This window comes from Sander lucioperca, chromosome 5, assembly GCF_008315115.2.
Source record: "Sander lucioperca isolate FBNREF2018 chromosome 5, SLUC_FBN_1.2, whole genome shotgun sequence".
Taxonomy (NCBI): domain Eukaryota; kingdom Metazoa; phylum Chordata; class Actinopteri; order Perciformes; family Percidae; genus Sander; species Sander lucioperca.
The window spans coordinates 31,384,225-31,409,484 of NC_050177.1; the positions used below are offsets into that span (position 1 = coordinate 31,384,225).

General features: G+C 40.6%; 2 protein-coding genes, 1 long non-coding RNA gene and 1 pseudogene across 3 annotated transcripts in view; 2 read left to right on the forward strand and 2 right to left on the reverse strand.

Annotated features, from left to right (window-relative positions):
• The window catches only part of LOC116054954 (NACHT, LRR and PYD domains-containing protein 12-like), a 752,812-nt gene that overhangs the window by 228,843 nt on the left and 498,709 nt on the right, over positions 1 to 25,260 (reverse strand). The gene's annotated exons all lie outside the window — the stretch shown is intronic.
• The window catches only part of LOC116038066 (NACHT, LRR and PYD domains-containing protein 3-like), a 1,733,742-nt gene that overhangs the window by 199,127 nt on the left and 1,509,355 nt on the right, over positions 1 to 25,260 (reverse strand). The window lies entirely within an intron of this gene.
• LOC116036870 overlaps positions 1 to 25,260 on the forward strand; it is a 56,739-nt pseudogene that overhangs the window by 9,759 nt on the left and 21,720 nt on the right.
• The window catches only part of LOC116036872, a 63,501-nt gene that overhangs the window by 4,970 nt on the left and 33,271 nt on the right, over positions 1 to 25,260 (forward strand). The gene's annotated exons all lie outside the window — the stretch shown is intronic.

Sequence of the window (25,260 nt, forward strand, 5' to 3'; positions counted from 1 at the left end):
CCACCAGCTTAAAGTCAGACACAACAGGACTCTACTGTTTCCTCTGGGACCTTTCAGAATAACATGTAGTGCCCTAAATGCCTCTGTTACTGTTGTAGTAATGTGTGGAGAAGGCAGAGTAGTGTCTCAATGTCCATTATTTTACAGTCTACACAGGACAGAAAGGTGAGATTGATTGTTATAATGGAGTCTTGTCTCCATTAGAGGACAGAAAGATGACATTAGTCCTGGAGTCTTGTCTCCATTAGAGGACAGAAAGATGACATTAGTCCTGGAGTCTTGTCTCCATTAGAGGACAGAAAGATGACATTAGTCCTGGAGTCTTTCTAATGTTCCTGTTCTCCAGAAAGAATGAATGACAGAGCAGGATGAGCAGAGAGCAGAAATCATTCAGTGAAGAGCTTCAGACTTTATTTCCTGCTTGATAGCTTCTAGTTTCTCCAGCAGCTTCTGGTTCTGGAGATTAAAAAGTGGTCTTCCTCTCTTTCTAACAGGACCCATCAGAGACCAGACCCTGCTGAACCTGAACCTGAACCTGAACCTGAACCCAGCTGTGTGTCCATGAAGAGTGATTGGTCCATGGAGACACCACTACTTTAAAAAAGAAGGCGACCTGTAACAGGCCAATTAAAATGGAGGAGGAGCGAAGGAAGAGGCAAAGACAGAAGGAAGGGGAGGAACATATAGAAATAAAGAGCCGAAGACCGAGGTGAGTTGTTCTGAAACCTCCAACAAACTAGAAGTCGTGTTGTCTCATTGGGTGTGTGGTCTTCTTGTAGAGGCTCTCTGTGTTTCCAGCCCACTGTAGCCTGTCATCCAGGTGCACTCTGGGATATCTATGGTCCTGTTTTCACCTGGTATTAAGATCTGATCTGAGTGATCAGATTACAAGTGGACAGTTTTAAGTAGAGGTGTGAATCATTGAGATCCGATCACTCAGCACATTCTGAGGTGGTCTGACCCTCTCTTATATCCCCGTCTGTCTGCTGCTCTGTTCCCCGCTGGTACCTGGGAAAGGCAGCCACCGGTATACAATAACCTTTATTATTAGTTTCATAAAAACGTCCCCAAATTCACCAGAATGTATTATTACAAACCTTTCTGCTTTAATGTATCCTTTTGTTATTTGTTAGTATCTCATTGCCAGATCTCCACAGCTTTGAGTAAGCAGGCAAACTGAGGTGGTATACATGGTTTAATTTACTTTATAACATCAGCAACAAAACATTTGTTACAAAACATTTAGTCTATATCCACAACTTTCATTTCTGGGATTGCTCCAGTGCCGCCGGATGTCCCTCTTTTGAACGTACACATGTTCCACCAAAACAAGTTCCGCAGTGCTGTGGAGGAAGGTCTGGCTATAAAAGACTACTGAACATAACCCTCAATAAATGTTTTTCTATCAGGACCCATCAGAGACCAGAACCTGAACCTGAACCTGAACCTGAACCTGAACCTGAACCCAGCTGTGTGTCCTTTAAGAGCGACCGGTCATATCAAGGCCTCATTAACTTTAAAGGAGAGCAACCCTCTGCTGAAAAGAGGTAAGCTCTTAATATTATAATATTACTGAGTGTGTAATTCTGTCCAAGAATATGTTCCAGTTATACTCACTGAACATGAAATAGCTTCAAGTCTGGCGTACATTAAACCCAACAAGGCCCAAGGACCGGCTGGCCTCAGAGGGAAAGTGCTTTAAAGTCTGTTCCTATCAACTAAAAGGAGTGCTAACTAAGTTATTCCAGTTACTTCTACAGACATATACAGTTCCTAAATCATGGAAGTTGTCTAACATCGTACCCATTCCAAAAAAATCTGGAGCTGTAGAATTAAATGATTTTAGACCCATTGCACTTACCTCCATCCTATGTAAATGCATGGAAAGAATTTTAAGCAAACATATAACATCTTCTGTATCCAGCTCTTTAGACCGGCTACAATTTGCATACATAGGCCAGAGGGGTACAGATGATGCTACTGTAACCTTGTTTAATACCATAGCTAAGCACCTGCAAGTCACTACTCATTATGTCATGAGTATTGTTCATATATTTCACATCTGCATTTAACACTATGCAAATACATATTCTGGTGCAGAGAATGGTGGACTTGGGGGTTAATGGAGGTACATTATAATTCACTGGGTAACAGACTTTCTCTGTGACCGCCTTCAAAGAGTTATTTTTGGAAATATTGTGTCAGACAAAAGTGTGTTAAATACAGGAGCACCACAAGGAACAATCTTATCACCATTGCTTTTCTCTATTTCTACGAATGAGTTAAAGATCCACCATGATCATTTTAGATTACTTTCATACACAGATGATATGGCCTTGGTTTTCCCTATTACAGAGAGGGGACACTGAGAGAGAGCATTTATATTTCAACCATGGCTTAACCCTACAATACTGGTGTCAAACTAGCTTTTTAGAAATAAATGCCAGTAAGACAAAAGAGCTTGTCATTCAATATGGGATAGAGGGGATACGGCCAATAACGATCAAAGGACAGATAATGCTTTGGCACATATATTGATGGCAAACTTACTCTTAAGGAAAACACTGATTTTATCTTTAAGAGATGTTTTCAACGGCTTTACCTGCTATGAAAATTTAACAACTTCGGAGTGAACCAAAATATCCTGGAGACTGTATATAAAAGCTTAGTGATCATGTGCAATCCAGTCTCACGGCAGTTTGTGAAATGGTCATGTTATTTAATCTATTGATATGTGTACACGGACACGTTTATGTCATTTTTTTCGTGGTGGTGAGCACGAATTTTAATCTAATGTATTTCAATGGGAAGCACATTTCGTGATCCCAGCACAACTACGGTAGCGAGTAGTATTAACCCATTCCGTGCTGAGCACCATGAAAAAACCAAGATGACTTCCGGGTTTGCATGTTTTATGCACAGCAAGCATTTTTAGTAGGCTATATTTATCTATTCATTTACTTATTTACTTTTGTAAATGTAACCTTTGTGAAGTCTCTTTTTATGAAATGTATGTTTTGTCCGTCTTGCCCTCCTGGCTATGTACTGTTTGTAATATCCTGTCTGTCTTGTATTCTTGGTAAACCAAAGAAAAATGTTCACTTCTGTGGACAATAGTTTTTTGTATTCGTATTCCTGCTTTTATGTATCCTTTTGTTGTTTGGTAATCTCTCATTGCCAGATCTCCACAGCACTGAGTAAACAGGTAAACTGAGGGGGTATAAATGGTTTCATTTGCTTTATAACATCAGCAACAAAACATTTGTCAGAAAACATTTAGTCTATATCCACAACTTTCATTTCCCGGGATTGCTCCGTAGCTGCCGAATGTCCCTTAACTTTGGACGGATGTCCTGTTACCTTCCTCTGTCTTTGTGTTGGCGTTCTAACCTCCGGCTGATTTGTGAGGACTATGGTTAACTGCTCCTCAGATCTCTGCAGGGTAAATCCAGACAGCTAGCTAGACTATCTGTCCAATCTGAGTTTTCTGTTGCACGACTAAAACTACTTTTGGACGTACACATGTTCCACCAAAACAAGTTCCTTCCTGAGATTATTTAGCAGAGGCACCGTGGCTCCGTCTGGAGCTAAGCTCCGCCCAAGACAATTGTGATTGGTTTAAAGAAATGCCAATAAACCAGAACATGACCATCAATAAATGTGTTTTTCTATCAGGACCCATCAGAGACCAGAACCTGAACCCAGCTGTGTGTCCTTTAAGAGCGACCGGTCATATCAAGGCCTCATTAACTTTAAAGGAGAGCAACCCTCTGCTGAAAAGAGGTAAGCTCTTAATATTATAATATTACTGAGTGTGTAATTCTGTCCAAGAATATGTTCCAGTTATACTCACTGAACATGAAATAGCTTCAAGTCTGGCGTACATTAAACCCAACAAGGCCCAAGGACCGGCTGGCCTCAGAGGGAAAGTGCTTTAAAGTCTGTTCCTATCAACTAAAAGGAGTGCTAACTAAGTTATTCCAGTTACTTCTACAGACATATACAGTTCCTAAATCATGGAAGTTGTCTAACATCGTACCCATTCCAAAAAAATCTGGAGCCGTAGAATTAAATGATTTTAGACCCGTTGCACTTACCTCCATCCTATGTAAATGCATGGAAAGAGTTGTAAGCAAACATATAACATCTTCTGTATCTAGCTCTTTAGACCGGCTACAATTTGCATACAAAGGCCAGAGGGGTACAGATGGTACAGATGATGCAACTGTAACCTTGTTTAATACCATAGCTAAGCACCTGCAAGTCACTACTCATTATGTCATGAGTATTGTTCATATATTTCACATCTGCATTTAAAGGAGAATTCCGGTCGATTCCAACCCGTAGCTCTGTTGTTTGTAAATTAGGAGTACTGTCAGTAGCGAGAAAAACGAAACCAATCGGTGCTGCCTACACCGAGTTATCCTCCTGCTAGCGTTAGCACCCAACAGGCTTAAACAGGGCTTAAACAGGGCAAGTTTTAAACGTGTTTTTAGCCTCTAAACATGCTCGAAATGCCATTACAAGTGCTTAGCCATGTGCAGTTATTCCTTCCAAGGGAACACAGTGAATTTGACTGCAGTAGATGTGACAGAAAGCCATAAAAGTTGTGTTAATCCATACCTCTGTTTATTTCCTGGTTTATGGTAAAGCCCACACTAGTCGAATGCCGATCTCATACAATCCAATATTCCAAAATGTATTTTTTCCACAAAAAAACAATTTGCTGAGGTTCTTTCCATAGTAATGCGTATGTATCAACAAGCTGTAACCTGACACCACAGTGGAGCAGAGCTGCAGTTCAAGAGTTCAACAGCTAGGTAACCTAGCAACGGCAGCAGGGGAGGAGCTCACAGAGCTGACAGACGGAGCTTGGAGTTAGATCAGGACTAATATGAGAAAATGGTTCCAGTTTGTGCCTTTCCAAATTGCGGCAACCAAATGAAGAGATATTTGAGCTTGAGCTTTCACCGTCTACCCCTCCGCAACCGGGAGATTTCACAGTTGTGTGTAGCATGATTATGTATAAAACCACACACTGCACTCTACATACTTTACAGTGATTGTGTCTAGATTGTGATATTGTAATTTCCTTTTTGTTGTTGAAGTAAAGACACAAAAGCACAAATGTAATGTGTACTGTTATATTATAAAACCACTGATAACAGACAGGTGCAGCAATATATTATAGAACTGTACAATGTACTTATTCTTACAATTTATTTATTCTTACAATTTACTTTACTTGTACAACACTTTTTCCTAATAGAACTGTGCAATTGCTTTGTTTATTCCTAGTAATACCAAGTATTACTAGAAATCATATTATTAGACTCAGAAAATGTCCTCTGCCTCTTTGAATCCCGTGTAACTTCCAGTGGGGGAGGGGTACTCGTGTCTGATCACTGCTACAACACAGGTAGGCAAAGTTCTTCTGGTGCTATGGCCAAGGGGCTCTCCTCCCAGAACCCACTCCAGAATCACCCGGTAGGCCACGAGTCTGCATTGGCTGGGGGGGAGGAAGGGTGAGCTTTGGTTATTTCACTAAAGAAGTGATGCATTTACTTATAATAAATAATAATACATTTCATTTATAGAGGGCTTTTCATCGTACTCAAAGATACTTTACAGTAAAAACCAGCACATATAGCACATTAAAAACAGATAAGCAATAAAACCAACACATACAACCAGCATATTTAGAAGCAATTAAAAACAATAAAAACAGTAACTATCAGGTGAGAAATGTAAGATTATTGTATGTGGAAAGCTAATCTGAAGAGGTGTGTTTCGATTAGTGTTTTGAATGTGTATTTACAACAATGTACATAAGCTAGGACAGAGTCATGACAGCCTGTTGTACTCACTCATTAGACAGCTGGCCATCAGGTCCGTCCGGTTTAGGCTGCTTCTTCCAATTTACTTTCAGGACAAAAAAAAACGCTTCCAGAACATCCTTATAGATCAGATGGGGAAACCTCTGTGTATGGCCGAAACAATGCCCGTTATCTGGGGACCCATCCAGACCAGGCTGGATGAGATCCCATTCCTTACAGCACAGGCTTTCTTCCTCGGTGGTCATTGCGATACAGTATCCACACAAGCATCATGTACCCGCATCACGTGCAACCAGCCACAACTGTGAAATCTCCCGGTTGCGGAGGGGTAGACGGTGAAAGCTCAAGCTCAAATATCTCTTCATTTGGTTGCCGCAATTTGGAAAGGCACAAACTGGAACCATTTTCTCATATTAGTCCTGATCTAACTCCAAGCTCCGTCTGTCAGCTCTGTGAGCTCCTCCCCTGCTGCCTTTGCTAGGTTACCTAGCTGTTGAACTCTTGAACTGCAGCTCTGCTCGCTCCACTGTGGTGTCAGGTTACAGCTTGTTGATACATACGCGTTACTATGGAAAGAACCTCGGCAAATCGTTTTTTTGTGGAAAAAATACATTTTGGAATATTGGATTGTATGAGATCGGCATTCGACTAGTGTGGGCTTCACCATAAACCAGGAAATAAACAGAGGTATGGATTAACACAACTTTTATGGCTTTCTGTCACATCTACTGCAGTCAAATTCGCTGTGTTCCCTTGGAAGGAATAACTGCACATGGCTAAGCACTTGTAATGGCATTTCGAGCATGTTTAGAGGCTAAAAACACGTTTAAAACTTGCCCTGTTTAAGCCCTGTTTAAGCCTGTTGAGTGCTAACGCTAGCAGGAGGATAACTCGGTGTAGGCAGCACCGATTGGTTTCGTTTTTCTCGCTACTGACAGTACTCCTAATTTACAAACAACAGAGCTACGGGTTGGAATCGACCGGAATTCTCCTTTAACACTATGCAAATACATATTCTGGTGCAGAGAATGGTGGACTTGGGGGTTAATGGAGGTACATTATAATTCACTGGGTAACAGACTTTCTCTCTGACCGTCTTCAAAGAGTTATTTTTGGAAATATATTTGTCAGACAAAAGTGTGTTAAATACAAGAGCACCACAAGGAACAATCTTATCACCATTGCTTTTCTCTATTTCTACGAATGAGTTAAAGATCCACCATGATCATTTTAGATGACTTAAATACACAGATGATATGGCCTTGTTTTGCCCTATTACAGAGAGGGGACACTGAGAGAGAGCATTTATATTTCAACCATGGCTTAACCCTACAATACTGGTGTCAAACTAGCTTTTTAGAAATAAATGCCAGTAAGACAAAAGAGCTTGTCATTCAATATGGGATAGAGGGGATACGGCCAATAACGATCAAAGGACAGATAATGCTTTGGCACATATATTGATGGCAAACTTACTCTTAAGGAAAACACTGATTTTATCTTTAAGAGATGTTTTTCAATGGCTTTACCTGCTACGAAAATTTAACAACTTCGGAGTGAACCAAAATATCCTAGAAACTGTATATAAAACCTTAGTGGAAAGCGTACTATCTTTTAACATGATCATGTGCAATCCAGTCTCACGGCAGTTCATGAAATGGTCACCGTATTTATTTGCTAGTCTCTCATTGCCAGATTTCCACAGCACTGAGTAAGCAGGCAAACTGAGGGGGTATGGATTGTTTCATTTACTTTATAACATCAGCAACAAAACATTTAGTCTATATCCACAACTTTCATTTCTGGGATTGCTCCGTTGCCGCCGGAAGTCCCTCATCTTTGGCCGGATGTCCCGTTACCTTCCTCTGTCTTTCTGTTAGCGTTCTAACCTCTGGTGGATTTGTGAGGACTATGGTTAACTGCTCCTCAGATCTCCGCAGGGTAAATCCAGACAGCTAGCTAGACTATCTGTCCAATCTGAGTTTTCTGTTGCACAACTAAAACTACTTTTGGACGTACACATGTTCCACCAAAACAAGTTCCTTCCCAAGACTATTTAGCAGAGGAACAGTGGCTCTGTCCGGAGCTTAGCACCGCCCAAGACGATTATGATTGGTTCAAAGAAATACCAATAAACCAGAGCAGGTTTTTTCTCCCATCCAGGAGTGCTGTGTGGACTAGCCAGACCTTCCTCCGCAGCGCTGTAGAGTAAGGTCTGGCTATAAGAGACTACTGAACATGACCCTCAATAAATGTTTTTCTATCAGGACCCATCAGAGACCAGACCCTATTGAACCTGAACCTGAACCTGAACCCAGCTGTGTGTCCTTTAAGAGTGACCGGTCATATCAAGGCCTCATTGACTTTAAAGGAGAGCAACCCTATGCTGAAAAGAGGTAAGCTCTTAATATTGTAATATTACTGATTCATGTTTTTACTTGTATGTATCCAGAGAAGTTTTTTGGAGTTTATTTTCAGCATCTTTCTTCTTCACATGTATTTTTATTCTCACATCTGAAAGCTGTCCAGTAAGACCAGTCTTCAACTGTAGATCTCAATTTAATATTGGACCTGGTTTGGTCCAATATTATCTGGTGTTTTAGCCCCATAAAAAAGCATTTAAAATCTCCCATAGCCATAGGGTAGGCTAAAAATCATGAATGGCAAAATTTTTCCCAAATGTTGTTCTGCAACTGGAAATACCTCAGAATGCTTCATCCAGGGTAACTTGATTTGCACATCCCCCTGGAGAACCATTGATCCTTGGTAAGTGTTAGTGAGGGCTAGAATTAAGGATGTCACGAGAACCGATACTACCGATACCTTCCGGGTCTAAAGTTACAAAACACCGACGATGCCCATTTTTTTGAAGCACCGTAGGCACCGTTTGCGACGATGCCAGTGTAGCAGCATTGGTGCTGCGCCTCTTCCGGAACTGATGGGGGCAGTATACGCTTCAGAGTGCTCCAGTTGATACATTCAGAAGAAGGAGGTCACAAAGAAGTGGCCGAAGTCACGTCCTTCTACTTCCGGTACATACGAGAGTCAACCCTACCCAACCTAAAAAAACGGCATGTTCACTGCAAACTCAATGTCCTTTTTCTCCGATTTAGCTACAGCCCCTCTCTTGGCTTCAAATAACTCACCGTTGTCAGCTACGGCCGCTGAACAGGCTACACGTTGTAAACAGCCGTGGCTCACTTGCCTGCTACTTAGGTAACGTTAGCCGTTAGCAGGGTTAGCAGGTTTAGCATGGCGGCATTAGCCATGGTTAGCCAGGACCAGTCGGGATCACTTTACTGGCAGGGTCTCAATTGTTTTTGCGAGTATCCAACTCGGGTACTCTAGCTATATAATTCAATGTCAGTACACAAATGTTGAAATGACAAAATGCCCGTCTCTTGTAGCCGTGATAAATTAGCCTGAAACTAATGCTTAGCTACCTGTTAAGGAGGAAATTAGCCATCTCGGCGTCCTTTTGTACTCTAAGCTGCCAATATTTACCCATGGTTTGTAACGTCTTTGGTCACGCAATTGTTAGAAACACTGTTGTTTTTTTTGCACAGTACCTTTTGAAAAGATGTCTGCAAGTCTGGAATGTGTCTGGGGACACTAGTTGTTGCACTATGACCATTCATTGCACTTATTATGTTATTATATGCTCTATTGCACATGTTTTGTACGTCTTGTTATGACATTTAGATTTTTCAAATATTTTAATAAAGAAGTTCATGTTTCAAGTTAAAGTACTTGGAATCTTTTTTTTACCGTGGTATCGGAATCGGCATCGAGAATCGTGTTATTTTACTGGTATTGGCACCGACTACAGAATTGTGGTATTGTGACACCCCTAGCTAGAATAGGACTGTATTTAAACTTCACTGTAGCTGATTCTGGTTTGCAACTTCGCCCCAGGTGTGTCTGTTAAAACACGGTTGAGGGTCAGGACACTATTTGCCATGAGAAGACTCCTGCCATTTGAGTATGGATACTTAAGGCCAAGTTTCAGTGAGAGGGTTCATGACCAGATTTTTTTTTCCCAAGTCTCCTGACCCAAATTGGTCAAAACGCAAAATTCTTCCCAAATGTTGGATGTGGGTTTGCCAGTTGGATGTCAGATCAGAAGTCAATAAGGGGAAGAAAAAAAAGGGAACCCCCATCCAATAGTATCCTCAGTCCAGGTCAGCAGTTCTCCCAGACTACAAACAGGCCATCTAAGCTCTGCTTCCCCCTCCTGAGTCAGCTGATGTTTTGCCAAAATCGTTTTCAGGCCAACAGAAGGTTTTTCACCGTTGACTCCCCATGACCACAGAAGCTGCAGACCTCTTGGCCTCATGATACCAGTCTGCTGCTTCAGGAGTCCTTTAGCTCAACTATGTTGTAGCCCTTGTTTACTTATTAGTTCTTTCAGTTGATTCACAGTGCGGTCAGCAGTACCACCAACACTTTAATGTCATGGGAAACCATCTGATTCAATGTTGTAATCAACACTTTAAGTCAGAGGACCTTTACCTTGTGTTTGTCTCTGTGTGGACAGACATAATGTGAGCTAATTCTTCCTGATTGCTCCACAGAGTGGACCAGGAGAGCTCAGAGGTTTCCAGTGGTCAGTCTTCCCAGCAGCATCAAACACACCTGGACTCCATATTTATGGTCTGTACATGTACAACTACTACATTTATCTATTCTGTTCATAATCATCTCCATGCTGCACTTTTCAGACCAGAGGATTGTCAGTCTGTCCAACATGGATCTGATGTTTGCTTCCATGATTTCAGTTTGATTTGTCATTCATTTAATCTTCTGTTCCAGCTGCTGGAGGAGAACATTGTCACTTTTGTGAAGAACGAGCTGAAGAAGATCCAGAAGGTTCTGAGTCCAGATTACCCAGAATGCTCAGAGAGTAAGAGGGAGGGTGAGGATGAAGAGCAGAGGAGGAGCAGAGAGGCATTTATGAAGATCACACTGCACTTCCTGAGGAGAATGAAGCAGGACGAGCTTGCTAACCATCTGCAGAGCAGTAAGAGGATTTCTCTAAAGATTTAACTTGCTGGACTAATGGGACGTTTACTAATGTCTCCAGAGAAGGGTCAGAGTATGTTCCTGTTTTCTTAAATTACTTAATGAGCTTTTTTTGTCTGTATTCATTCAGGAAGTCCAGCAGTTTGTAAACATAAACTCACATCTCACCTAAAGAAGAAATTCCAGTGTGTGTTTGAGGGGATTGCTAAAGCAGGAAATCAAACCCTTTTGAATCAGATGTTCACAGAGATCTACATTACTAAGGGAGGGACTGCAGAGGTCAATGATGAACATGAGGTCAGACAGATTGAAACAGCATCCAGGAAACCAGACAGACCAGAAACAACAATCATATATGAAGACATCTTAAAAATCCCACCTGGAAGAGATGAACCAATCAGAACAGTGATGACAAGGGGAGTGGCTGGCATCGGGAAAACAGTCTTAACACAGAAGTTCACTCTGGACTGGGCTGAAGGCAAAACCAACCAGGACATCCAGTTCACATTTCCATTCACCTTCAGAGAGCTTAATGTGCTGAAAGAGAAAAAGTACAGCTTGGTGGAGCTTGTTGATTACTTCTTTAGTGAACCCAAAGAAGCAGGAATCTACAGGTTTGAAGAGTTCCCGGTTGTGTTCATCTTTGACGGTCTGGATGAGTGTCGACTTCCTCTGGACTTCCACAACACTGAGATACTGACTGATGTTACAAAGTCCACCTCAGTGGATGTGCTGCTGACAAACCTCATCAGGGGGAAACTGCTTCCCTCTGCTCGCCTCTGGATAACCACACGACCTGCAGCAGCCAATCAGATCCCTCCTGAGTGTGTTGACATGGTGACAGAGGTCAGAGGGTTCACTGACCCACAGAAGGAGGAGTACTTCAGGAAGAGATTCAGAGATAAGGAGCAGGCCAGCAGAATCATCTCCCACATCAAGAAATCACGAAGTCTCCACATCATGTGTCACATCCCAATATTCTGCTGGATCACTGCTACAGTTCTGGATGACGTGTTGAAGACCAGAGAGGGAGGAGAGCTGCCCAAGACCCTAACTGAGATGTACATCCACTTCCTGGTGGTTCAGTCCAAAGTGAAGAACATCAAGTATGATGGAGGAGCTGAGAAGGATCCTCACTGGAGTCCAGACACAAGGAAGATGATTGAGTCTCTGGGAAAATTGGCTTTCGAGCAGCTGCAGAAAGGCAACCTGATCTTCTATGAATCCGACCTGACAGAGTGTGGCATTGACATCACAGCAGCCTCAGTGTGCTCAGGAGTGTTCACACAGATCTTTAAAGAGGAGAGAGGACTGTACCAGGACAAGGTCTTCAGCTTCATCCATCTGAGTGTTCAGGAGTTTCTGGCTGCTCTTCATGTCCATCTGACATTCACCAACTCTGGAGTCAACCTGCTGTCAGGAAAACAAACATCATCAACAGGTTTCTACCAGAGTGCTGTGGATGAGGCCTTACAGAGTCCAAATGGACACCTGGACTTGTTCCTCCGCTTCCTCCTGGGTCTTTCACTGCAGACCAATCAGAATCTTCTACGAGGTCTGCTGACACAGACAGGAAGTATCTCAGAGACCAATCAGGAAACAGTGGAGTACATCAAGAAGAAGATCAGTGAGAAGCTGTCTGCAGAGAGAAGCATCAATCTGTTTCACTGTCTGAATGAACTGAATGATCGTTCTCTAGTGGAGCAGATCCAACAGTCCCTGAGTTCAGGAAGTCTCTCCACAGATAAACTGTCTCCTGCTCAGTGGTCAGCTCTGGTCTTCATCTTACTGTCTTCAGAAGAAGATCTGGACGTGTTTGACCTGAAGAAATACGGTGCTTCAGAGGAGGCTCTTCTGAGGCTGCTGCCAGTGGTCAAAGCTTCCAAAAAAGCTCTGTAAGTGTGATTTATTCATCATTAAATACTCTGATATCTTTCAACAGGAGTTAAATATAATAACTTGTTTCCTTCCTGTTGTCTGTCCAGACTGAGTGGCTGTGACCTGTCAGAGAGAAGCTGTGAAGCTCTGTCCTCAGTTCTCAACTCCCAGTCCTCTAGTCTGAGAGAGCTGGACCTGAGTAACAACAACCTGCAGGATTCAGGAGGGAAGCTGATCTCTGTTGGACTGAAGAGTCCACACTGCACACTGGAGACTCTCAGGTCAGATTAAGAAAGATAGTCTTTGAAAACACAGGATTGAAAAATACTTTAGAAACATTCAAAAAAAGGTGAATGTTTCCAAAGTATTTTATTCTGATTTAGAGTCACTTCATAAAGAATGAAATATGAACTGTGGCTGAGATCCAGAAATAATTAATATTTTAATATCATGTGACTTTGATTACTGTACGTTTGTTTATTCCTGATTACACAAGTAGATCCGACCAGACAATCTGATTGCTCAACTAGACATTTAGAACGTACTCAAATCAGCATGACAACACACTCAGAGCCATTTGAGCACACCTGGTGCATCACATAAAATGTTACTCCGCCATTTGCATGGCAACATTGTAACTTCCAGGACTGAATAAAAGAAACCGTAAATGGATTGTTTTGTTGTTGATTTTGATTCATATGGAGGACTTAGTTTGATGAATGGTTGGAAGAGGATGAGAAGTGACTCATTGTATGAAACATTTTTACAACACTGGAGTTAACCGTTACTGGAATAGTTTGGATCACATCAGCTGTTTGGATCACATGAGATATGCCACTGACACATCAATAATGAAGTTCGCGGACATATAGTAGCTATCCATGAAAAAAGTAACTATTGTAGTTATAACCAGATTAAGCTAGCCCAGCAGTTTGGTGTTTATATGTGCAGTAGTTATTACGTTTTGGAAAATTCCACGATCTCTACCGTTACAGTGCTAACATTAGCTAAAGATGACTGGCTGACTAATATTTAACTGGGAGGGACTACAAATCGTCTCTGTTGATTTTCTTTATTTTGAGAACAAATTGCCCCACAATATGAATACAGTTTGATTATAACTTTTATTTGGTTGGTAACCGTTGTTGTATAATCGCTTATTTACACGAGAGGGTTTGATTTAACGTCATATTATAACTTCAGTCATGCTTACGAACCTCCTACCCACATCACTGTTGTGCCAATAATGACGTTAAATCAAACCCTCTCATGTAAAATTGCTTAATTCAGTCACGATTAATTGTTTCCAAGAGCAGAGCAGCAGATATTTAAACATGCTGAGAAGGGATTTCATATACTGTATCACCAAAAGTCCAGACTCAACATAAAAACACAATTGTTTTTTGTCTTCTTATATGATATTTCTGTAAACTTTAAGCTTTATTAAATTTAAACTGCCCTTCTCATTCAAGATTTAAAATGTACCGGTTCGAAAATCTTTGAATGTTTCCAAAGCAATTTTTTCTTATTTATAATATGTCGTAAAGCACAAAGTATGAACTATGGCTGAGATAGAGAACCTTATTTTTAAAATTTTATTTGAATTTGAATACTGGATGTATTTCTACTCCTCATTCAATCACAATTAATGATCATGTTTCCAACGTGTTTTAAAAATTGATTTTATATTCTCTATCACCAAAGTCCAGTCTTAACATTTAAACACAAATGTTATCTGTCTTCTTCATTACCATCCCTCCAACAAAGCTTTGTAAGTGTGATTTATTCATCATTAAATACTCTGATATCTTTTAACAGGAGTTAAATATAAATACCTTGTTTGCTTCCTGTTGTCTCTCCAGACTGAGTGGCTGTAAACTGTCAGAGAGAACACTGCATGAAAAGTGGGATTTTCGTCCTTGTAAACGCTCAGAAATCTCCCGGAAATCTCCCGGAAATCTCCCGGAAATCTCCGTAATTTTCGGCAATAATAAGCATATGAATAGCAGCGAAACCTCTCCTGGCCAGAGAGTGTCTGGCCTAATTAGTGTAATAGCAGCCTTTCTGACTGGCTTGAATTTCCTCCCTCAGGTATTGGCTGAAATCACTACTTTTAAACAAAAAAAATTGGTTGTCATTATACTGTGCATATATATATATATATATATATATATATATATATATATTGTTATGCTATGGACTACGCTATATTACCATCAAGGACATGAATTTATTGAGGAAAGGAAAATTTGCCAGGAACTTGATGTTTATTCAAAGAAAGAGCTTTATTAGCACAAATGCAAACACAACTACAAAGTGTAGGAGATCTGCCCAAAGCCCCAAATCCTACAGCACCATGAAGTGTCTGTTTGCCGCCTCGGAGCTGTAGGTAACTGGCGGTATTCTGTCTTAATTCGGTCCCTTTTGCAGACGTCTGTGGTGCGTTGCCCTGTATTTCTGAATCGGCTCTAATCTTGACTGCAGCATGGCACAGAGCTCGGTGAAAAGAAAGAAAGTACGGAGGTCATGCACAATGCACTACATATGGACACAACACATCTATTAATGCACCTGAAAAATCGGAAAACAGATCTAATCTAATTAAGTTTTTGTATGTTTTATGTCTTACAGGCAGCTGAAAAACAATTAAATGAGAGTGGTATGAATAAAAAAATACATAGGTCACAGTAAAATTAAACAATTAGGAGAAAGGTTAGTCTGTGTGAACAAAATGTACGGTTAAGATCGGTATCTATTAACGTATCTATTTCCTCCTTATACAGCAGAATGAAAAGCATATTCTTTAAATTTTACCCTTGCTCCGGTTCATAGCGCCAACAATTTGTCTCAGAGTTGTGAAGACGGCGTTCTGCTTCCTGTAAATTGCAAGACCAAAAAAATACACTTTTATAAAGGAACTTAACACTGGCCCTGCTTATTAGCTCTGCCTAATAATGAATCACACTGAAAGCAGCCAGGCACACAGCTATGCTGCTCGCTTTTAAACTTGCGTGCATGGTGGGGTTTAAAACATTACTGCCAAAGTCTAAGTAGTCTGTTTAACATCCAAAGACAGTCATTGTACTTCTCAAGAGTTAATAAACAGTACAGACTAGCTCGCCATTTCATTAATAATCATATATTTACGTTGTCTTTTCCTTTTCTGTGGGCGCATCTTTACGGAGCCCCGGAGGTGACATGGAGGAGAAAAAAAACGGTCCATACATCTTGAACAACTCCTGTGTGTTTCCAAGTGAAGTTTCACAGAGTGTACAGCCAACTCTTTTACCAGTTGGGCTGAAATACTCCCATACTTTGGAAGCTTTTGCTCTAACTGTCGGAGGACTCATCTCCCTCTGCTATTTTTCAAATCAAAGCAGTGAAGGCGGGGGTAGGGACAGAGTGATAGAGAAAGACAAAGAGGATAGCACATTAACCAGCAGGGCGCGCACAGCGCATAGACTGGTGTGTAGGTGAATTACAGTGAGTTTTAATAGAATACTGGGAAAGTTAAAATAACCATAGGACAATTGAAGTCCAGATTATGAGGCCATTTCAGCAGAGCCAACAGCTTCATGTGCCATGGACATGTGAATATGGTGCTGAATTTGCCAGTATTTTAAGAAGAAAAATGTTTGGGACTTTGTCATGCAATGACACAGCTGATATGCTTTATGTGAAGCACAGTGTTTTGGTGTCAAGCAGAAAGACTTATCTTAGAAAACTGTACAGTGGTGCCTCTGTCTCCATTCCACCAGACAATCTTGGATGAGCAAGACCGAATAAAAGCCAAGCAAGGCCCATGTCAATTTCCGACAATTAACGGCAGTTTTCGGTGTTGCCTGTAAATTGTAGTGTGCAGTGGTAAACCTGAACTTCCACGACAATCTACAGTGCCGCTTACTGACGAAAATCCCACTTTTCATGCAGTGGAAGCTGTGAAGCTCTGTCCTCCGTTCTCAGCTCCCAGTCCTCTAATTGTTCCTGTGTTTTGTTCTGTGTGTTTGCAGTCTGTCAGGCTGTCTGATCTCAGAGGAAGGCTGTTCTTCTCTGGTCTCAGCTCTGAGCTCCAACCCCTCCCATCTAAGAGAGCTGGACCTGAGCTACAATCATCCAGGAGACTCAGGAGTGAAGCTACTGTCAGCGGGACTGAAGGATCCTCTCTGGAGACTGGACACTCTCAGGTACAAACACTGATGAACAAAAAGGTCAGTTGCCGGTGCTGCATGGCTCATGTGATCGATCAGAGACGTGCACTGACATCTGGACCAATTATTTCTCTACGTTCCTCTTGTGCTGGGAGAGTACTGACTCTAAGTTAAAAAAGTCCCTCAAAACACTCTTTCCTAGTCCCGGTGGTGCAAACACAATATACAGTATGTGTGTGTGAGCGTGATGTAATGTTGATGTTTCTCTATAGAGATAGGTCCACTGTTGCACCAAATGCTTGCTCATGGGGGAATTGTTGGGTCTCTGTAAATGATAGTGTGTCAGTGGCCGTAATCATGTTCACATTGTGTGTACATTTTTTTCTATGAGACACTCATCTAATAATAACAATGTGTAAATGCGCACATAGTCTGTTCTCCTCTCTGCTATGTTGAGTTATATTTTCCTCATTATTTATACGTTATTTCACCCACAAGCCATCCACTATTAATCAGAATATTCAATGTTATGACTCGATCTATAGATTAGAGGCGGGCCATCAGGGCCAGCAAGGCCTTCTCTGCTGGCCAAGAGATTGTCAGAATCAGAAAATTATATTTTTATAACTAAAGGCCTATATATTCATTTCTAAAATAAATATATATATATATATATATATATATATATATATATATATATATATATATATATATATATATTAATCAGTTTCATATGTATTTTCAATATTGTATATGCCGCAAGTTTGTTTAGTTTGTTTAGATGTAAAGTTAATGAAAGAAAGGTGGATGTACTTTTTCTTCACATAATGAGCAGCTTTTGGTAAGTTTAATGGATTTTTCAGCATTTTAGTGAAATGATTTTACTAGCTATTACTGCTTGCTTAAGATGTCAAAGTCAAAGTATCTTTATTAGTATCCCCAAGGAGAAATTTGTTTTGGACACTGAGAGAAATTGCTGCAAGAGTTACAACAGAGACACACAACAAACACAAGATTAAAACAGTTAAAAGACAAATGTACATTGAACATTTAGGCTACTCAAAGAGCTATGCAAATTGCAAATTACAATTTTCTATAGGCTACTTGTGCAAAAAAAAGCCATCCTTCCTACATTCTTCTGTTCTACCACACATACCTTACAAAACAATCGTTCCTACTTCCATAAGCATCCATGCATTCAGTCCTAAAAATAAAAAAACATTCATTTATCCATTCTTAAATATCCATACAATCCATTGTAAATATGCATTCATTCCTCCATTCATATCCATACATACATTCAGTCACAGATATACATTAATGAATTCATAGTTCAACTGAGAGAAGGACAAATGAGTGCTTATTCCTGTTATATTTGCACAGAGGAACCCTGTACCTCTTTCCTGAGTTCAATAGCTCAAACTCTGAAAACAAGACGTAAGAGTTATCAGATAGAATGATCTTAGCCTGCCTGATTGTTGCCTGATCAAAAAGCTGCTGCGGGTTGAGGGGTGCAGGTGTTCCCATAATTTTGCCTGCCGTCTTGACCAAATTGAAAATCTGAGTTTTGGTTTTGACTGTCAAATTTCCAAACCAGCTGGTAATACCATACCGAATAATTGACTCTATTGTTGCTCTACAGGAGATTAATATGATATTTTTACAGACACCAAACATTCTTAAGTCTGTGCAAAAAGTAGAGCTGCTGATGAGTTGTGTGCGCCAACTCATGTCATTATCAATATAAATTCCTAGGTATTAAAAGGAGGACACCTGCTTGATGTCATGACCATGGATGGCCACAGGGCTCTGATCTCCAGCTGATCTGGGGTCTACCAGCATTTCCACAGTTTTGCTTGTGTTAATATGAAGTTGGTGAGAATCACACTAATTGACGAACTTGCCCACAGCAACTTGGTGAATGCTTATATTGCTTTCTTTAGTAAGCAAACTGAGAAGGACAGTGTCATCTGAAAATGTTACTATATGTTGGTTTGGCTCAGAGCTGATGCAGTCATTGGTGTACAATGTAAACAGAAGAGGTGAACTGACACACCCCTGGGGGGCGCCAGTGCTGCACACTGCTGGATCAGACAGGGAGGAGTTAAACTTCACCTGCTGTGGCCTGTTTGACAAAAATGAGTGATACCACCTGATTAAAAAGGGATTTACATTTAACTGAACTAATTTCCTAAACATGATATCTGGCTGGATTGAGTTAAAGGCAGAACTAAAAAAACAGTCTGGCATATGCAACAGGACTTTCAAGGTGCTTCAGAGTGAGGTGCATTATTGTTGATATGGCATCACTTGTACTATGATTTTTTGTATAAGTGAATTGGTATTTATCTAACATTTGTTCCACATCTGTATGGAGTTTCTCTATCATAAGCCTCTCCATTGATTTAAAAACATTAGAGGTAATAGCCACTGGCCGATAATCATTGTTCTCCTGGGGACATGCCTTTTTGGGTACTGGAACAATAATAGATTTTTTCCAAAGTTTTGGTACTGTGCATGTGTCTATAGAGAGCTGACATAATTTATGCCAGACCGGTGACAGTTCTTCTGCAAAAGTTTTTAAAAGAAAAGCAGACATGTTGTCAGGGCCTGTTGCTTTGGTTGTTTGTATGTTTTTAAACACCTTAGTAACAGTGTTTGGTTCAATTATGATTCTGTCCAAGTCAACATTACAAATTACATTCTCTAACACTACAGCACATTCCCTGACATTGTCAGTATTAAAACACATATAAAAATGATTAAATTGCAATTTGTAATATCATTGTGGCAAACAGGGGCTTCCTTTTAGTGTCCATGTTGGTCATTTTTCAGGTGTTAAAGATTTGAGCAGTGTCAGCGGCTGCCTTTGTGTGTGCGTGGTGACACGTGTGTTAAGCCCCCGCTGCTTGGCTGGAATTTGTGGGGAGGCCTGTTGATTGCTGATTGTGTTATTTGTGTTTTTGATTGCTTTGTGGTCACCGTATAAGTAAATATGACCGGTTGTTGTGGGTTTGTTTTGGTTTCTTTGGTAATTCCATTCATTTTGACTATATGTGATGCAGCATCCTGTCATACTGAATTCAAATCAATTGAACAAAACAAACTCAAAATCCAACAGCCACTGAGGCACCGAAGGAGTGAATCTTACGCAGAGATAAAAACGTTCATTGTCCAGGCTGAGATGCCATTTTGTGAGGGTTATTTATCCAGTTCTCAGCAAACAAACATTTTAAACAACGGAACAATGGCATCTCTAGTCTCTGGTAAAAAAACATCAGCCCTCGCCGGTGTCTACCTCCCACATACCTGATCACCCCTATATATAGACTTCGCCTGGTGGCTAAGGCTGCCTGGTACTTTCAAAACAAAAGCACTCGCAGATACTTAATATAACCAAAATAAAAATACTAATGATATAAACAACCTTATGTAGCTGTATGATTCAAGCAAAACATAAATATTTAACTATTATATATAACAAAACAATGAATACAGGGATTAAAGTTCTTCGTCGCTATGACGGATTTCCAGTGACAGCTCACTGATTGAGACACAGGAGGAAGATGTGTCAGCCATGAGTTTCGCAATGCTGTCGTGTTGTGGCAAAATATGATAAATCTGGTTTTTAATTGAATTATGGGGACATATACAACGTGTATCAATGTGATATAGATAGGAGATGTCAATGGGTCTGTCTGGCAGGAGTCACAGACTTTTTCTCTCCTAGTGCTGCCTTCCTCACTGCTACACATAGACTCTCCTCCCTCGTGCAGTCCTCAGTAGAAGCTGTACAGCCGCAACAGCCACGGATGGCCTGCCGCTGTATAACTGCAAAAGCCACGGCGGGCACCATGCCAAACGCCTTAAGCGTAGGCGTTAAAAATGCAAGATCAGCTAAATGACTTCATCTAGTGTAAAATCCCCAAAAGAGGTGGTCTTTGGCCTCAAAAGTAGCCAATTGAAGTTTTACACACGTGATCTGAAGGTGATCATTGGAGCGCTCCTCAGGAGGAGGGTCACTCTTTTGGATGATATAAGGCGAAGCTAGACAAAGGAATCTTTAGCAAGCTTACTAGTACTTGCTCGGGGTTTTTTTGTGTTATCTTTCATGCACATTACAACTTATTTTTCACATCTGATTCTGACTCTGCGTGAATTTTCTGAGACCTCGTTCTGGGACTTTTTCATACTTCGAAGAGGTTTCATGTGAAACAGTTCACATTAGGAATAAGTTACCATACAATGAGATCTCACTTAATAGGAGAAGTATGATAGAAGTAAGGGGCATTATCACAGGAAAGGCATAAAGGTAAGACACAGGTGATGAGTGGCAGATGTGTGAGAGGGGAAGCAAACTGTTTTTGACTGACTGCAGTCAGACATTGGAGATTTGCACTCGTAAATTGTCAAATTGGCCATAACTTTTAATTTGTTGCTGCCAACTGGGGTGGCAGCAGGGGTGGCAAGGCTTTCTTTTAGGGTGGCATTTGCCACCCTATGCCACCCCAGTAGATCCACCCCTGTGCGCGACACATGGATGTAGCTAGGCTATAACAATAATAATGGTGCAACATGGTGTTTTATTTTAAATCCGTGGTCATGGTGAGAAAGCTCTGGCCCTAAACATCCAAGCTTGGGCGCAAACCAATCAGTTGTCAAGAAAGAAAACAAAATGTCTCGCACTGTGCCACTAACAAGCTCTCTCTCGGCTCTCTCTCTCTCTCTCTCTCTCTCTCTCTCTCTCTCTCTCTCTCTCTCTCTCTCTCTCTCTCTCTCTCTCTCTCTCTATCTCTCTCTCTCTCTGTCTCAGTGTCATGACCTGGCTCAAAAGTTTATAAAATGTGGAGAACAAACATGTTTGCTCAGTTAAATCAAATTTATTTAAATAACCAAAGGTAAACGTGCTATCAGTTTGTCAGTAATGTGTGTAGGTGTAGCAATGTTAGAACGCAAAAGTAACTCAACCCAAAGTCCAAACAAACCAAGCAACCTTGAGGAGGGAGAGAGGAAGAGTGACTGCCCTATTTATGGACATGTGAGCAATCAATTCATCCAGGTGTCAATCATCTGTCATTATTAGCCAATCCCCAGATCCCAGCAACCAAAGGGACTTAATAGGTCTTGAGGCCTAGGAGCCATCAAACAAGCACAAACTAGTTTCATACTGTCTATTTCAGCTGATGTCATCATTATGTAACATTTAGTCTATGAAAAAGACATCATTTTATGGACGGTTAACACGTCAAATGTAACAACAGCCTAAACAGTAAAAGGTTTAATCCCAGGAAAGAAGTTCCCAGACTCCCTTTAAAGTCCAGCTGTTTCTCCAGTTGTTAAGTCAAGGTGACGTCATAAACTTTGTAAAACGTTGTCTAATTCATGAATTCATAAATGTGCAAACATACTAGGTACACGCTGTTATTTGTACTCTATAACATATCTCATTCATGTCCCTCTGTAGGGTTTTTATTTTCATGCAGCTTTGGTTGAATACCACAGCGTTCATATAGCCTATAGATGAGTTTATCAGGAACTAGAGACGGCCATCTCCATCCTATAAAACAACAACCTGTAGTTTCAGTAATATTCTCATGACCTGGTCGTTATGATATGACAAAGTATGCTAGGAACACACTCTCATACACATCAAATAGCCTATTACAAGAACAGCTGATTTCTGGAGCAGTAAACAGCTTTAGATCATATACCTATTGCTGCACTGTTGATGTTGAGAATGTCCCCCTGCTGTCCAGAAATAATAATGCTGCTTCCTCAAGTAAACTGGACTGGTCAAAACTGAGCAAAGAAAGTCTTTTAAATAAAATTACTCAGCCTCATGAGGCCCTAATGTGCTCAGATATGAATTGTAAGGATGTGCAACATGTTGAAAAACACTGTGCCATGCATAATGTTATTGTGAAATGTCTTAATGCTTCCAGTGAACCCTTTTGTAAAAGTAAATGTAAGTTACTTAACATCAGACCTGAGTGGAATGAGTTTGTGGCTGAGCAGTATGCTGAGGCAAGAGAGGCCTTTAGACTCTGGTCAGAGGCAGGTAGGCCTAGACATGGGGGATTGCTAGATATGAAAAGCCAGAAAGCTACAGAATAACAACCTTACTGACTTTTGGCAAGAGGTCAAAGTAATGAATAACAGTAAAACGTCCTTACCGGCTGATATGATATGTTTTGGTATGCCCACCAAACGTTTCAGGTTAAATGGGACAATGTTGTATCTGCTCCATTCTGTGTTAGTAATGGAGTGCGGCAAGGAGGAATTTTGTGTGGTGTGCTCTCAGTATGGCCTTGATTATGACATAAAGTATAATACTAAGAAAAGCCACATAATGATAGTCCTCTTGCTGTGTTTGAGGAAATTAAATATTTAGGTCATGTCATATCCGATGACTGGACGGATGACAAAGACCTCTACCGACAGCGTTGTAAAATTTACTCTCAAGCTAACATGCTTATAAGGAGGTTCTCTATGTGCTCTGACTCTGTGAAGTGCTCTCTGTTTAGAACCTACATCACACCGTTATATACTGCTCAATTGTGGTCTAACTATAAGAAAAAGAGTATGCAGAGGCTCAAGGTAGCAGACAATGATGCAATGAGGCTGCTGCTTCGTGTCCTCAGGTGGCAGAGTGCCAGTCATTTGTGTCCACTAGAGAGCCAACCTGTGAGGCACTCTTAAGACAACTGATGTTTAGTTTTATGTGTCGCTTGGATGAGTCAGAGAACAACATAATTGAAGCTCTAGTCAGCCCTCTGAAAAGCTGTTGAGGGTGGACGGTTGTTGTGTGTATTATGAAATAAAATCCTGACTTAGACCTCCTCTATCTGGAAATTGTCCTGAGATAACTTCTGTTATAATTGAATTATAGGAAATTAAACTGAATTAAATATTTTAATTGATTGACAGCCCAGATATGAATATAAAATGAGTAAATTCCAACCCTACATTTGATCAGAACAAAGCTGTGTGTGTGAGAGTGATGTAATGCCCCCCCCTCCTCCTCCTTTCAGGGTGGAGCCTGCTGGAGTCAGATGGTTGACACCAGGTCTGAGGAAGTGTAAGTGTGTTTTGAATTTATTCATCAAACTGTAACATCAACCCTCTGATGTCATCATCAAAGTGCTGATTGGTTAATAATTGCAGCTGTGTTGTGTCTCATTCTCTCCGTCAGATTCCTGTGAACTCACACTGGACACAAACACAGTGAACAGAAAACTCAAACTGTCTGACAACAACAGGAAGGTGACATTAGTGGAGGAGGAGGAGCAGCCATATCCTGATCATCCAGAGAGGTTTGAGTGGTCTCAGCTGCTGTGTAGAGATGGTCTGACTGGTCGCTGTTACTGGGAGGTTGAGAGGAGAGGAGGGGTTTATATATCAGTGAGTTACAGAGGAATGAAGAGGAGAGGAAACAGTGATGACTGTGTGTTTGGACATAATGATCAGTCCTGGAGTCTGTACCGCTATGATGATGAAGGTTACTCTGTCCGGCACAATAACATAAAAACATCCATCTCCCCCTCCGCCTCTGTATCTGATAGAGTAGCAGTGTATGTGGACTGTCCTGCTGGCTCTCTGTCCTTCTACAGAGTCTCCTCTGACTCACTGATCCACCTCTACACCTTCAACACCACATTCACTCAGCCTCTCTATCCTGGGTTTGGGTTCTTGTTTGGTTCTTCTGGTTCCTCAGTGTCTCTGTGTTCTGTGTAGGACGGAGAGTCTCCTCCTGTTTCTCACTGCTGATCAGTTGAGTCTGTACAGGATCACACTAACAGAAATATTTCAGGTTATTGTTATGAACTAATGAATGAACTTTGTATAAAATAATTCAGAATGATTGAACCGTTTCCTGGTGAACATTGTAAACTTCTTCCATTTTCAGTCCTTTAAAGATGGAAGCTGTGATCATGAAATTGTAGAAATTTCGTTGACTTGTGGCATGTTTTGTTTTGAATTCTGTCTCTTTTCACAATAAAAGCATAAAGTTACTTTATATAGAGTTATAGACTGTATATATGAATATAATAGTAATATTTACAGTCTATGATCCAAACACTTAATTAATCTTAATGAGATGCTGTGGATGTCTAAAGGTAGATCAGCACAACTACAGCAAAGGGTGCAGTTGCATTATGGGTAGTTTGGTGAAACTTCAATATCTGGATTAATTAAAACAGATCTACAACTTCTTATTTATACGTCTTCTGATATATTAAATATGTCAAATTAAGGTTATTTAAAAATATATACATTTTGTATTTGTTTACATATTTTATTCATTCGGTTATAAATGTATTTGTGTAGTTTTTTATTTATATACTACATAAAGAAAAATATATTTATTTATGTAT